General features: G+C 50.3%; 1 protein-coding gene across 1 annotated transcript in view; it reads right to left on the bottom strand.

The window, feature by feature from the left end:
• TESK1 (testis associated actin remodelling kinase 1) overlaps window positions 1–14,113 on the bottom strand; it is a 219,818-nt gene that overhangs the window by 48,149 nt on the left and 157,556 nt on the right. The window lies entirely within an intron of this gene.

The following is a 14,113-nucleotide window of genomic DNA, read 5'->3' as shown; positions in this document are numbered from 1 at the left end:
TTCATGATTTAACTAACCATCAGTGTGGTGTAAAATACTTGATCCTGGTCTTTACTTTGCCATTTTTGGGATACAGACCATAGAAACCCGCACAGCACTGTTCTCACAGTCCAGTTACTGGAGTTGACTTCAAAGCCCTCTGCAGCTCATCCTAAACAGTCGTGCCATATATGGGATATGGACCCTAGAAGTCGGGCCGGCACTGGCCTTAGTTCTTCACAGCCAGAGTCACCATCTAAGCACCACTCGACAAATCAACATGAATGCACTCGTTTCAGTTTTGCTTTTTTTTCCATCCATTTTCTAATTGGGGATCTTGTGTGTTCATCCCACAGGCGGCTACTACTACATCACACCTGTCTGCCCAAAGTGCCATGACGATTCTCCTCAAATGCAATCCTTTTTCTGGCTCTGCTAATGTGCACAGACAAACCAGGGGGTTTTCCTGCAGGAAGATGGTTTCTCCCCTGATCACCTCAGTTCTGGACTCCATTCTGTTGACATGGGTCAGCACCCAGGCAGGGCAATTAATAAAAACCCATTTCACTGTTTTACCCACAGAAATGCTATTTGCAGAAAACGTTTCAGTACTGCACCAATGCGCAGAGTTTTATCAATTTCCCGAGGCGGTGTTAGGTCACTGGAGGAAAAAGCAATAAAACTAGGCTTCTAATGTTTTTATCTCTTATTTGTCCTGTTTGTCTGTCCTAATTAGACTGTAAGCTCTGTCGAGCAGGGACTGTCTCTTCATGTTCAAGTGTACAGCGCTGCGTACGTCTAGTAACGCTATAGAAATGATAAGTAGTAGTAGTAGTCTTTGAGATTTCGGAATCTTGCTGCTCTTTGTCCTTATTCCTTATTTGTCCTGTCTGTCCTAATTAGATTGTAAGCTCTGTCGAGCAGGGACTGTCTCTTCATGTTCAAGTGTACAGCGCTGCGTACGTCTAGTAGCGTTATAGAAATGGTAAGTAGTAGTAGTAGTAGTGATAATCAAAATAATTTGAATAATTTTGTCTTGGAAAAAATATTTAAATGAAGAGAGGGCCCTAATTTATGCAAGCTCTCTTTCAAGGTGCAAAAATTAAAGAGAAAGGTAGACGCAGACGTTTCCTTCAATTATTGGGGCAAACTCTAGGTCTTTTCACCCCACTGAGTTTGCAGAAATGTGAACTGTTACATAAGTATTGCCCATACTGGGTGGGACAGACCAAAGGTCCATCAAGCCCAGCGTCCTGTTTCTAACAGTGGCCAATCCAGGTCACAAATACCTGGCAAGATCCCAAAAAAGTACAAAACATTTTATATTGCTTATCCCAGAAATAGTGGATTTTCCCCAAGTCCAAGTTAATAATGGTCTATGCACTTTTCCTTTAGGAAGTCATGCAAACCTTTTTTTAAACCCCACTAAACTAACCGCTTTTACCACATTCTCTGGCAACGAATTCCAGAGTTTAATTACACGTCGAGTGACGGAAAATTCCCCAGGTACATACTTCTGCTTCACAGGTGTGAGGAGTTGAGGTATTCGGACCAGACCTTGCAGGTTTCCCCTGGTACTGACTCTGCTTCATTGGTGCTAGAAGTTGCTGTACTTGGGCCGGGCCCTGCAGGCTTCCTGCACCCTCAAGTGCTGGTTGAGTCAGGACTGATCACATCCACCCAATATCTCCGAGAGCTTTTAAGCTGGTTTTGGATAGTACTAGCTCCAAGGACAAGAATCTGCTCTGTGTTTGTATGCTTGCTCAGGGCTTTCGGGTTCTTCTGTGAGGACAGAAGCTTCACAGTCAACACTCTTGGCCCGATGCAAAAAGCCTACCAGGCCAGCCGGGCTTTTTAAACCGGTTTCAGCTGGTTTAGCGAACACATTAGTCAGCGGGAGATGCACAGTGGGGTTCTGCAGGCTTTTTACCGTGTGGGAGAGCAGACAACGGGAATCCTTTGCTAATCTATTTAAATAAGCTATTCAGCATTCAAACGTGTATTCAAAGCGATGCACAGCCGTTTTCCAAGCAATGTACAGAAGCAGCCCCTACCTTTACCGTGAAACCTTTAATGGAAGCTGTCGGTCCTGACAGTTCTTCATTGCTGCAAGTACTCCACAGCAGCTCTAGGGTCCTCTGCGACTCTACTACTACTACTTAACATTTCTAGAGCGCTACTAGGGTTACGCAGCGCTGTACAAATCAACAAAGAAGGACGGTCCCTGCTCGACAGCGCTTACAATCTAATTAGGACAGACAAACAGGACAAATAAGAGATAAGGTAATTACTAAGGTGGGGATGATAAAATAAGGGTTATGAACAAGTGAATAAGGGTTAGGAGTTAAAAGCAACACCAAAAAGGTGGGCTTGCAAGGGCAGGCTTCTGTTTCTGTGAGTCTGACGTCCTGCAGGAGGAGGAAGATCCAGAGAGGAACAATACACGCCGGCGCAGGGAGATCGCTGACTGCAGCAGTGAAGTGTGGGATTGGAGGTGGGTGCCACTTTTTCCTCACGCCCTCTCTCCCGACGGCGGGGAGGCAGGGAAGATGCTGGAGCCCCAACATGACAGTTCACCCGTCAGCCACTGCTCCAGCCCTGGCAGCACACCCCACAGCAATTTTGAGAGAGAGAGAAAAAAAAAAGCTACACCGGCTTTCATACACACAGCTTCTATGCGTATATAAAAGCGCAGCGCTAAGCGACTGGCTGTTCTGCGCATGCTCGGTTGACGGACCGATTTCCCTCCTATCGAGCTGCTCACTGCTTTTACGAACAGCTCATTTGCATGCGATTTGCTTTGGGAATCGCTCTGTATTTCCAAACTGGTTTTACCGAGGTGGAAATACCGGGCGGTTCTTTCCAGGGACCTCGGGTGTCTCTCATCTTCATGGTAAAAGCTTCTCTTTCAATAAATGAAGAGTCAGGTTTGTAATTCTGGCTGGAGGTTTCCCTCTGCTGTGCCCAGTTTGCTTTTGCTATTTCCGTATCTGTGCTTTTATCCCTTTAAGCACAGTCTCCCTTTCCTTTCCTCTGGCTTCTCAGACAGATAACATCAACTCCTTCCTCTAAATCATTAGGGAATTGAGAGCTTTCTAATAAACCAGTTTCTTTGTTCTCTAAAAGCACTTGAGAGCATTAAACTACTCACAGCCAAGGATTAGATTTTCCTCCCTCCTCCATCTGAACCATGACAAACTTGGAGAACAGATTTGACTGCAGAACCCCCCCCCCCCCCCCCCTGCTATTCAGGTCCTATGACTCACCCACATAGCTCAGCCAACGCACCTCGCTCCTACCCTGCAGCACCCCCTTCTATTCCAGTACTGATCCCCTCCCCCACTCAGAGCTTTATCAACTCACCTCCCTCCTACTCGAAAGCACCTGCTGTTATTCACCAGAGCACATAGTTCAGCCAATGCACCTCGCTCCTACCCTGCAGCACCCCCTTCTATTCCAGTACTGATTCCCTCCCCCACTCAGAGCTTTATCAACTCACCTCCCTCCTACTCAAAAGCACCTGCTGTTATTCACCAGAGCACATAGTTCAGCCAATGCACCTCGCTCCTACCCTGTAGCACCCCCTTCTATTCCAGTACTGGCATCATTCCCACCACACACAGGTCAACCCACCTGCCCTGCAGCACCCACCCCCCCCCCCCCCCCCCCTGCTATTCGAGTAGGGAGACCTGCCCACACAGAGATCTTTATAACCAGTGCTATAGATTTGTTTAAAATGCCATCTTTCAGATGGAACATAAGTACATAAGTAATGCCACACTGGGAAAAGACCAAGGGTCCATCGAGCCCAGCATCCTGTCCACGACAGCGGCCAATCCAGGCCAAGGGCACCTGGCAAGCTTCCCAAACGTACAAACATTCTATACAATCAAGCCATTGTGACATCACTAATGAGGTTGGCTCTTATTGGTGGAATGAGCCACTATGACATCACAATAGGTTAAATCACTGCTCTATGTAATAAAAGTGAGCCAAGTAGAGGACATAAGTACATAAGTAATGCCACATTGGGAAAAGACCAAGGGTCCATCGAGCCCAGCATCCTGTCCACGACAGCAGCCAATCCAGGCCAGGGGTACCTGGTGAGCTTCCCAAACGTACAAACATTCTATACATGTTATTCCCGGAATTGTGGATTTTTCCCAAGTCCATTTAGTAGCGGTTTATGGACTTGTCCTTTAGGAAACCGTCTAACCCCTTTTTAAACTCTGCCAAGCTAACCGCCTTCACCACGTTCTCCGGCAACGAATTCCAGAGTTGGGTGAAGAAAAATTTTCTCTGATTTGTTTTAAATTTACTACACTGTAGTTTCATCGCATGCCCCTAGTCCTAGTATTTTTGGAAAGCGTGAACAGAAGCTTCACATCCACCTGTTCCACTCCACTCATTATTTTATATACCTCTATCATGTCTCCCCTCAGCCGTCTCTTCTCCAAGCTGAAAAACCTTAGCCTCCTTAGTCTTTCTTCATAGGGAAGTTGTCCCATCCCCGCTAATTTTAGTCGCCCTTCGCTGCACCTTTTCCAATTCTACTATATCTTTCTTGAGATGCGGCGACCAGAATTGAACACAATACTCAAGGTGCGGTCGCACCATGGAGCGATACAACGGCATTATAACATCCTCACACCTGTTTTCCATACCTTTCCTAATAATACCCAACATTCTATTCGCTTTCCTAGTCGCAGCAGCACACTGAGCAGAAGGTGGACTTCGTTCTACCACAATATCACTTTGTATTCATTCATACCATGTATTTGTTCAGACCGGAATCTTATATGTAAGCCACATTGAGACTGCAAAAGGTGGGAAATCGTGGGATACAAATGTAACAAATAAATAAATAAAATAAATAGAGTGGTAGTTGTATTAGTCCACTTAAACATTACTAAATTAAAAAAAAAAAAACCCAAAACAGAGAAAAATAAGGGCGGATGAAGACTCAATGGCCTGTCCGGTCAGCCCATCCATGCCATCTACTCTCCCTTACAGATCCAAGTTTGCTTTCATCTCCACCATGAGGTCATTCCGCAAATTCATCACCCTTTCGGGGAGGAAGTATTTCCTCAGGTTACTTCCGAGTCTATCCCCTTTCACCTTCATCCTATTCCCCCTAATTCTCGAGCTTCCTTTCAACTGAGAGAGACTTACCTCCTGTATTTAAATTTCTCTATCATATTCCCCCCCCCCCCGCCACCCCGGGAAAGAGCAGAAGAATGATGGGACTGGCTGGGAAGAGTGGTGAGCAGAGGGAAGGAGCAGAAAATGGATGGGACTGGGAGGGATGGTGTCGTGTGAGCAGAAGGAAGGAGCAAAAGATGGATGGGACTGGGAGGGGTGAGGCACAGCAGAGGGAAGGAGCAGGAGATGGATGAGACTGGGAGGGGTGGTGAGCAGAGGGAAGGAGCAAAAGATGGATGGGACTGGGAGGGGTGAGGCACAGCAGAGGGAAGGAGCAGGAGATGGATGAGACTGGGAGGGATGATGAGCAGAGGGAAGGAGCAGAAGATGGATGGGACTGGGAGAGATGGGGCACAGCAGAGGGAAGGAGCAGAAGATGGATGGGACTGGGAGGGATGGTGTCGTGTGAGCAGAGGGAAGGAGCAAAAGATGGATGGAGGGGTGAGGCACAGCAGAGGGAAGGAGCAGGAGATGGATGAGACTGGGAGGGATGATGAGCAGAGGGAAGGAGCAGAAGATGGATGGGACTGGGAGAGATGGGGCACAGCAGAGGGAAGGAGCAGAAGATGGATGGGACTGGGAGGGGTGGTGAGCAGAGGGAAGGAGCAGAAGATGGATGGGACTGGGAGGGGTGGTGAGCAGAGGGAAGGCGCAGGAGATGGATGGGACTGGCTGGGAAGAGTGGTCTTGGAGGCAAGGGAAAGAAGGAGAGACATGAATGGAGCTGGGACTGATAGGGTGATGAGTTGCAGTGGAGGGTAGATGAGGACAAAGGGCTTTATACTAGTTTGAATGACACGAGATCTTTTAAAGGATCATGAAAAACTCCACTGGCTCCCCATCAAGGAACGAATAAACTTCAAAGCCCACACACTGATCCACAAGATCCTCCACGGAGAATCTCCAAGTTACATGACCAATCTAATCGACCTTCCAGCCAGGAACAGGTACAAATCATCTCGAACTTATCTCAATCTTCACCTCCCTAATTGCAAAGGTCTCAAATACAAAACCTACTATGCATCCAACTTCTCCGTTATAGGCAGCCAACTTTGGAACGCCATACCAAGATTCATCCGAACAACTAATGAACATCTTCGCTTCAGAAAGCTGCTGAAAACATACCTCTTCAAACAAGCCTATCCAAATGACTCAACCTAATTCACGATCAAAATCCACACCCTAACATTAAACATGCCTCAACCCTCCCCCCACCTCTCTTCATCTTGCCCTTCTCTATACAATTGTATTATCTTTTTGATACTTTTTACCCATACATTGGATTACCTCTATGATACTTGTACCCTTACAATATGTTATCTTTATAACACTTTGTACCCATACATAGCGAATGCTACATACCTGTAGAAGGTATTCTCCGAGGACAGCAGGCTGATTGTTCTCACTGATGGGTTGACGTCCTCGGCAGCCCCTTCCATCGGAAAGTTTACTAGCAAAGGCCTTTGCTAGTCCTCGCGCGCCCATGCGCACCGCGCATGCGCGGCCGTCTTCCCGCCCGAAACCGGCTCGAGCCGGCCAGTCCAGTATGTAGCAAGACAATACACTTCAAGGAAAGACTCAACTCCAAAGGGGAGGCGGGCGGGTTTGTGAGAACAATCAGCCTGCTGTCCTCGGAGAATACCTTCTACAGGTATGTAGCATTCGCTTTCTCCGAGGACAAGCAGGCTGCTTGTTCTCACTGATGGGGTATCCCTAGCCCCCAGGCTCACTCAAAACAACAACCATGGTCAATTGGGCCTCGCAACGGCGAGGACATAACTGAGATTGACCTAAAAAAATTACCAACTAACTGAGAGTGCAGCCTGGAACAGAACAAACAGGGCCCTCGGGGGGTGGAGTTGGATCCTAAAGCCCAAACAGGTTCTGAAGAACTGACTGCCCGAACCGACTGTCGCGTCGGGTATCCTGCTGCAGGCAGTAATGAGATGTGAATGTGTGGACAGATGACCACGTCGCAGCTTTGCAAATTTCTTCAATGGAGGCTGACTTCAAGTGGGCTACCGACGCAGCCATGGCTCTAACATTATGAGCCGTGACATGACCCTCAAGAGCCAGCCCCGCCTGGGCGTAAGTGAAGGAAATGCAATCTGCTAGCCAATTGGATATGGTGCGTTTCCCTACAGCCACTCCCCTCCTATTGGGATCAAAAGAAACAAACAATTGGGCGGACTGTCTGTGGGGCTGTGTCCGCTCCAGGTAGAAGGCCAATGCTCTCTTGCAGTCCAATGTGTGCAGCTGACGTTCAGCAGGGCAGGAATGAGGACGGGGAAAGAATGTTGGCAAGACAATTGACTGGTTCAGATGGAACTCCGACACAACCTTTGGCAAGAACTTAGGGTGAGTGCGGAGGACTACTCTGTTGTGATGAAATTTGGTGTAAGGGGCCTGGGCTACCAGGGCCTGAAGCTCACTGACTCTACGAGCTGAAGTAACTGCCACCAAGAAAATGACCTTCCAAGTCAAGTACTTCAGATGGCAGGAATTCAGTGGCTCAAAAGGAGGTTTCATCAGCTGGGTGAGAACGACATTGAGATCCCATGACACTGTAGGAGGCTTGACAGGGGGCTTTGACAACAGCAAACCTCTCATGAAGCGAACAACTAAAGGCTGTCCTGAGATCGGCTTACCTTCCACATGGTAATGGTAAGCACTGATTGCACTAAGGTGAACCCTTACAGAGTTGGTCTTGAGACCAGACTCAGACAAGTGCAGAAGGTATTCAAGCAGGGTCTGTGTAGGACAAGAGCGAGGATCTAGGGCCTTGCTGTCACACCAGACGGCAAACCTCCTCCAATGGAAGAAGTAACTTCTCTTAGTGGAATCTTTCCTGGAAGCAAGCAAGATGCGGGAGACACCCTCTGACAGACCCAAAGAGGCAAAGTCTACGCCCTCAACATCCAGGCCGTAAGAGCCAGCGACTGGAGGCTGGGATGCAGAAGTGCCCCTTCGTCCTGTGTGATGAGGGTCGGAAAACACTCCAATCTCCACGGTTCTTCGGAGGACAACTCCAGAAGAAGAGGGAACCAGATCTGACGCGGCCAAAAAGGAGCAATCAGAATCATGGTGCCTCGGTCTTGCTTGAGTTTCAACAAAGTCTTCCCCACCAGAGGTATGGGAGGATAAGCATACAGCAGACCCTCCCCCCAGTCCAGGAGGAAGGCATCCGATGCCAGTCTGCCGTGGGCCTGAAGCCTGGAACAGAACTGAGGGACTTTGTGGTTCACTCGAGATGCGAAGAGATCTACCAAGGGGGTGCCCCACACCTGGAAGATCTGTCGTACCACACGGGAATTGAGCGACCACTCGTGAGGTTGCATAATCCTGCTCAACCTGTCGGCCAGACTGTTGTTTACGCCTGCCAGATATGTGGCTTGGAGCCCCATGCCGTGACGGCGAGCCCAGAGCCACATGCTGACGGCTTCCTGACACAGGGGGCGAGATCTGGTGCCCCCCTGCTTGTTGACATAGTACATGGCAACCTGGTTGTCTGTCTGAATTTGGATAATTTGGTGGGACAGCCGATCTCTGAAAGCCTTCAGAGCGTTCCAGATCGCTCGTAACTCCAGAAGATTGATCTGCAGATCGCGTTCCTGGAGGGACCAGCTTCCTTGGGTGTGAAGCCCATCGACATGAGCTCCCCATCCCAGGAGGGACGCATCCGTGGTCAGCACCTTTTGTGGCTGAGGAATTTGGAAGGGACGTCCCAGAGTCAAATTGGAGCAAATCGTCCACCAATATAGGGATTTGAGAAAACTCATGGACAGGTGGATCACGTCCTCTAGACCCCCGGCGGCCTGATACCACTGGGAGGCTAGGGTCCATTGAGCAGATCTCATGTGAAGGCGGGCCATGGGAGTCACATGAACTGTGGAGGCCCTGTGGCCCAGCAATCTCAACATCTGCCGAGCTGTGATCTGCTGGGACGCTCGCACCCGCGAGACGAGGGACAACAAGTTGTTGGCCCTCGTCTCTGGGAGATAGGCGCGAGCCGTCCGAGAATCCAGCAGAGCTCCTATGAATTCGAGTTTCTGCACTGGGAGAAGATGGGACTTTGGATAATTTATCACAAACCCCAGTAGCTCCAGGAGGCGAATAGTCATCTGCATGGACTGCAGGGCTCCTGCCTCGGATGTGTTCTTCACCAGCCAATCGTCGAGATATGGGAACACGTGCACCCCCAGCCTGCGAAGTGCCGCTGCTACCACAGCTAGGCACTTTGTGAACACCCTGGGCGCAGAGGCGAGCCCAAAGGGTAGCACACAGTACTGGAAGTGGCGTGTGCCCAGCTGAAATCGCAGATACTGTCTGTGAGCTGGCAGTATCGGGATTGAGTGTAGGCATCCTTCAAGTCCAGAGAGCATAGCCAATCGTTTTGCTGAATCATGGGAAGGAGGGTGCCCAGGGAAAGCATCCTGAACTTTTCTTTTACGAGATATTTGTTCAGAGCCCTTAGGTCTAGGATGGGACGCATCCCCCCTGTTTTCTTTTCCACAAGGAAGTACCTGGAATAGAATCCCAGCCCTTCCTGCCCGGATGGCACGGGCTCGACCGCATTGGCGCTGAGAAGGGCGGAGAGTTCCTCTGCAAGTACCTGCTTGTGCTGGAAGCTGTAAGACTGAGCTCCCGGTGGACAATTTGGAGGTTTTGAGGCCAAATTGAGGGTGTATCCTTGCCGGACTATTTGCAGAACCCACTGATCGGAGGTTACGAGAGGCCACCTTTGGTGAAAAGCTTTCAACCTCCCTCCGACTGGCAGGTCGCCCGGCACTGACACTTGGATGTCGGCTATGCTCTGCTGGAGCCAGTCAAAAGCTCGCCCCTTGCTTTTGCTGGGGAGCCGCAGGGCCTTGCTGAGGCGCACGCTGCTGACGAGAGCGAGCGCGCTGGGGCTTAGCCTGGGCCGCAGGCTGTCGGGAAGGAGGATTGTACCTACGCTTACCAGAAGCATAGGGACCAGTCTTCCTTCCCCCGAAAAATCTTCTACCTGTAGAGGTAGATGCTGAAGGCTGCCGGCGGGAGAACTTGTCGAATGCGGTGTCCCGCTGGTGGAGAGACTCTACCACCTGCTCGACTTTTTCCCCAAAAATGTTGTCCGCACGGCAAGGCGAGTCCGCAATCCGCTGCTGGATTCTATTCTCCAGGTCGGCGGCACGCAGCCATGAGAGCCTGCGCATCACCACACCTTGAGCAGCGGCCCTGGACGCAACATCAAAAGTGTCATAAACTCCTCTGGCCAGGAATTTTCTGCACGCCTTCAGCTGCCTGACCACCTCCTGAAAAGGCTTGGCTTGCTCAGGGGGAAGAGCATCAACCAAGCCCGCCAACTGCCGCACATTGTTCCGCATGTGTATGCTCGTGTAGAGCTGGTAAGACTGGATCTTGGCCACGAGCATAGAAGAATGGTAGGCCTTCCTCCCAAAGGAGTCTAAGGTTCTAGGGTCTTTGCCCGGGGGCGCCGAAGCATGCTCCCTAGAACTCTTAACCTTCTTTAGGGCCAAATCCACAACTCCAGAGTCGTGAGGCAACTGAGTGCGCATCAGCTCTGGGTCCCCATGGATCCGGTACTGGGACTCGATCTTCTTGGGAATGTGGGGATTACTTAATGGCTTGGTCCAGTTCGCAAGCAATGTCTTTTTCAGGACATGATGCAAGGGAACAGTGGACGCTTCCTTAGGTGGAGAAGGATAGTCCAGGAGCTCAAACATTTCAGCCCTGGGCTCGTCCTCCACAACCACCGGGAAGGGGATGGCCGTAGACATCTCCCGGACAAAGGAAGCGAAAGACAGACTCTCAGGAGGAGAAAGCTGTCTTTCAGGAGAGGAAGTGGGATCAGAAGGAAGACCCTCAGACTCCTCGTCAGAGAAATATCTGGGGTCTTCTTCGTCCTCCCACGAGGCCTCGCCCTCGGTGTCAGACACAAGTTCACGGACCTGTGTCTGCAACCTCGCCCGGCTCGACTCCGTGGAGCCACGTCCACGATGGGGGCGTCGAGAGGTAGACTCCCTCGCCCGCATCGGCGAAGCTCCCTCCGCCGACGTAGTCGGGGAGCCTTCCTGGGAGGTGGCCGCGGTCGGCACCGCACGCGGTACCGACGTCGGGGACCTCAACCTGGGCGATGGACCAGCCGGCGCCACGCTCGACGGTACCGGAGGCGCAAGCACCGCCGGTACCGGAGGGGTAGGGCGCAACAGCTCTCCCAGAATCTCTGGGAGAACGGCCCGGAGGCTCTCGTTCAGAGTGGCTGCAGAAAAAGGCTGAGAGGTCGATGCAGGCGTCGACGTCAGAACCTGTTCCGGGCGAGGAGGCTGTTCCGGGCTGTCCAGAGTGGAGCGCATCGACACCTCCTGAACAGAGGGTGAGCGGTCCTCTCGGTGCCGATGCCTGCTGGGTGCCGAATCCCTCGGCGACCCAGAGCTCTCGGTGCCGACACGGGGAGGAGACCGGTGTCGATGCTTCTTCGACTTCTTCCGAAGCATGTCACCGGAGCTCCCCGGCACCGACGAGGAGGACGTAGAATCCATCCGTCGCTTCCTCGGGGCCGAGACCGAAGAAGGTCGATCCCGGGGGGGCTGTACCGCAGGAGCCCTCAGGGTAGGGGGAGACCCACCCGAAGGCTCACCGCCACCAGCAGGGGAATGGACAGCCCTCACCTGCACTCCTGACGATGCACCTCCGTCCGACGTCATCAGCAGACGAAGTCTCGGTACCACCGACGTCGATGCAGTCGCCCGATGCCTCGGCGCCGATGCAGAGGTCCGATGCCTCGATGCAGTCGATGGAGCGGCAGCCAAGGAAAATGGTCCGGACGCTGACGACGTCGATGCACTCGATGCCTCCGGTGCCGATGTCGACGAAGAGCCCGAGAACAAAACGTTCCACTGGGCTAATCTCGCTACCTGAGTCCGCCTTTGTAACAGGGAACACAGACTGCAGTTCTGAGGGCGGTGCTGGGCCCCTAGACACTGAAGACACGCAGAGTGCCTATCAGTGAGCGAGATTACCCGGGCGCACTGGGTGCACTTCTTGAAGCCGCTGGAAGGCTTCGATGTCATGGGCGGAAAAATCACGCCGGCGAAATCAAAGGCCGAAATGGCGAAAATTGAAGCACCAAAATTTAAAGGGAGAAAAATCTCGACCAAGGCCAAACTAGGCCTACCCCGACAACGAAAGAAAACTTACGGGGCAAAAGCTGTGAAAATTACGGGAAGGGCAGAAAACCCGAAAGGGTCTTCCGGAACACTTCCGGAGCGCTTCCCGAACTTTTTTTTAAAGAAAAACAAGGACAAAACACGTCGAAAAGGACGCGCGAGGTCGACTCTCTGGGGCACGAACGGCGTAACACGACCGTACCGAGCGCGGACGAAAGAAGACTGGCCGGCTCGAGCCGGTTTCGGGCGGGAAGACGGCCGCGCATGCGCGGTGCGCATGGGCGCGCGAGGGCTAGCAAAGGCCTTTGCTAGTAAACTTTCCGATGGAAGGGGCTGCCGAGGACGTCAACCCATCAGTGAGAACAAGCAGCCTGCTTGTCCTCGGAGAATGTAAGCCGCACTGAACCTGCTATCGAGCGGGAAACAGCGGGGTATAAATGCAATACATAAATAAATAAATAAATGTATTATCAAAACTAAGTAGGTCACCTCTTTGGAAGTCCAGAGTCTCGAAAGTTCCTGAATTAGAATATCTTCTGCTGGTCCTTTGCAACATATAGGTTCAAGATTTCCCCAGAATTCTTACATCCCTTTGGCCATCCCAAGGCAACAGATTCTGTATTCCCTGTGGCCATCCCCTGAGCCCTCCAGTCCTAGAGGTGATAGCAGGGGATCGTCGCAGGAATATAGAGTCTATGTTCTGGCCCTGTTCTGAGCCCCCACCATCACCCGACTTCCTTTAATACTTCATAGTAGATGACGGCAGAAAAAGACCTGCACGGTCCATCCAGTCTGCCCAACAAGATAAACTCATATGAAGAACTACTCCAGCACTCTTAGCCCTGTCACATGACTTCACCTATACATTTTCCTGGTAAGTCTATGGAGAAGTAACTTTGCTGATCAATATAACATCAGAAAGATTCTATTGAAGATACCGCATGCAAACAAATTGCCTGACACAGGCCGCGCTTCGCCCAACAAGGGCCGCGCCAGGGGCCACAACAAACAAACAGATTAAATCACAACAAACAAAACATCAAATTCAAAATATAAAAACAACATACTTAAAATATAAAAACAACACACCACCATAGTCTCTCACACACCCATGAACAACAACAAAATGTTATACATACATGTATGTAAAATGTAAACATGAATAAATATGTGGTGTACATAGAAAGGACCACTTAATACAAATAAATCAATCAATCATCCCATCACAAAAAACACATATGTATTTAAAAATTGTATATATATATAAGCATGTATACGATTCCCAACATATATATAATAAATAATATCTATATACGAACATATACATAAAAACAGCAAAGCAAGGGCATTGATATACAGCAATAGACCTTGAACATATATAAATATGTGAAAATATTGTGTAACACATTAAATAATAAAAATTAATACTGAATCCTCCTAATCCTCTGAGCTTTTCACATACATCTATTCTTCTGCTCTTCTCTCCCTGCCCACACATGTAATCTCTCTGCATTGAAGGCAAACAGATTTTTCAGTTTTCCGAGACTGGCGGATACATTAATGTCTTCATGGTGTACTGACTGCCCATATATCAGAGGCCAATTCCCCAACCAGCTCTCTTCCACTCCTAGTATGAAACATTAGGGGACTGGGGAGAAGTGGCATTGCGTCCTCTCCTGCTAATGAGAAAAGCCTCGACAGACCGTTCCCACTATTATGTTCTCAGTACACATGAGTGACTGTATAATGTTGACAGAGCTTGT

The sequence above is a fragment of the Microcaecilia unicolor genome, chromosome 2 (genome assembly GCF_901765095.1).
Source record: "Microcaecilia unicolor chromosome 2, aMicUni1.1, whole genome shotgun sequence".
Lineage (NCBI taxonomy): Eukaryota > Metazoa > Chordata > Amphibia > Gymnophiona > Siphonopidae > Microcaecilia > Microcaecilia unicolor.
Note: the sequence above shows the minus strand (reverse complement) of the source record. Positions and strands in the feature narration are given on the sequence as shown.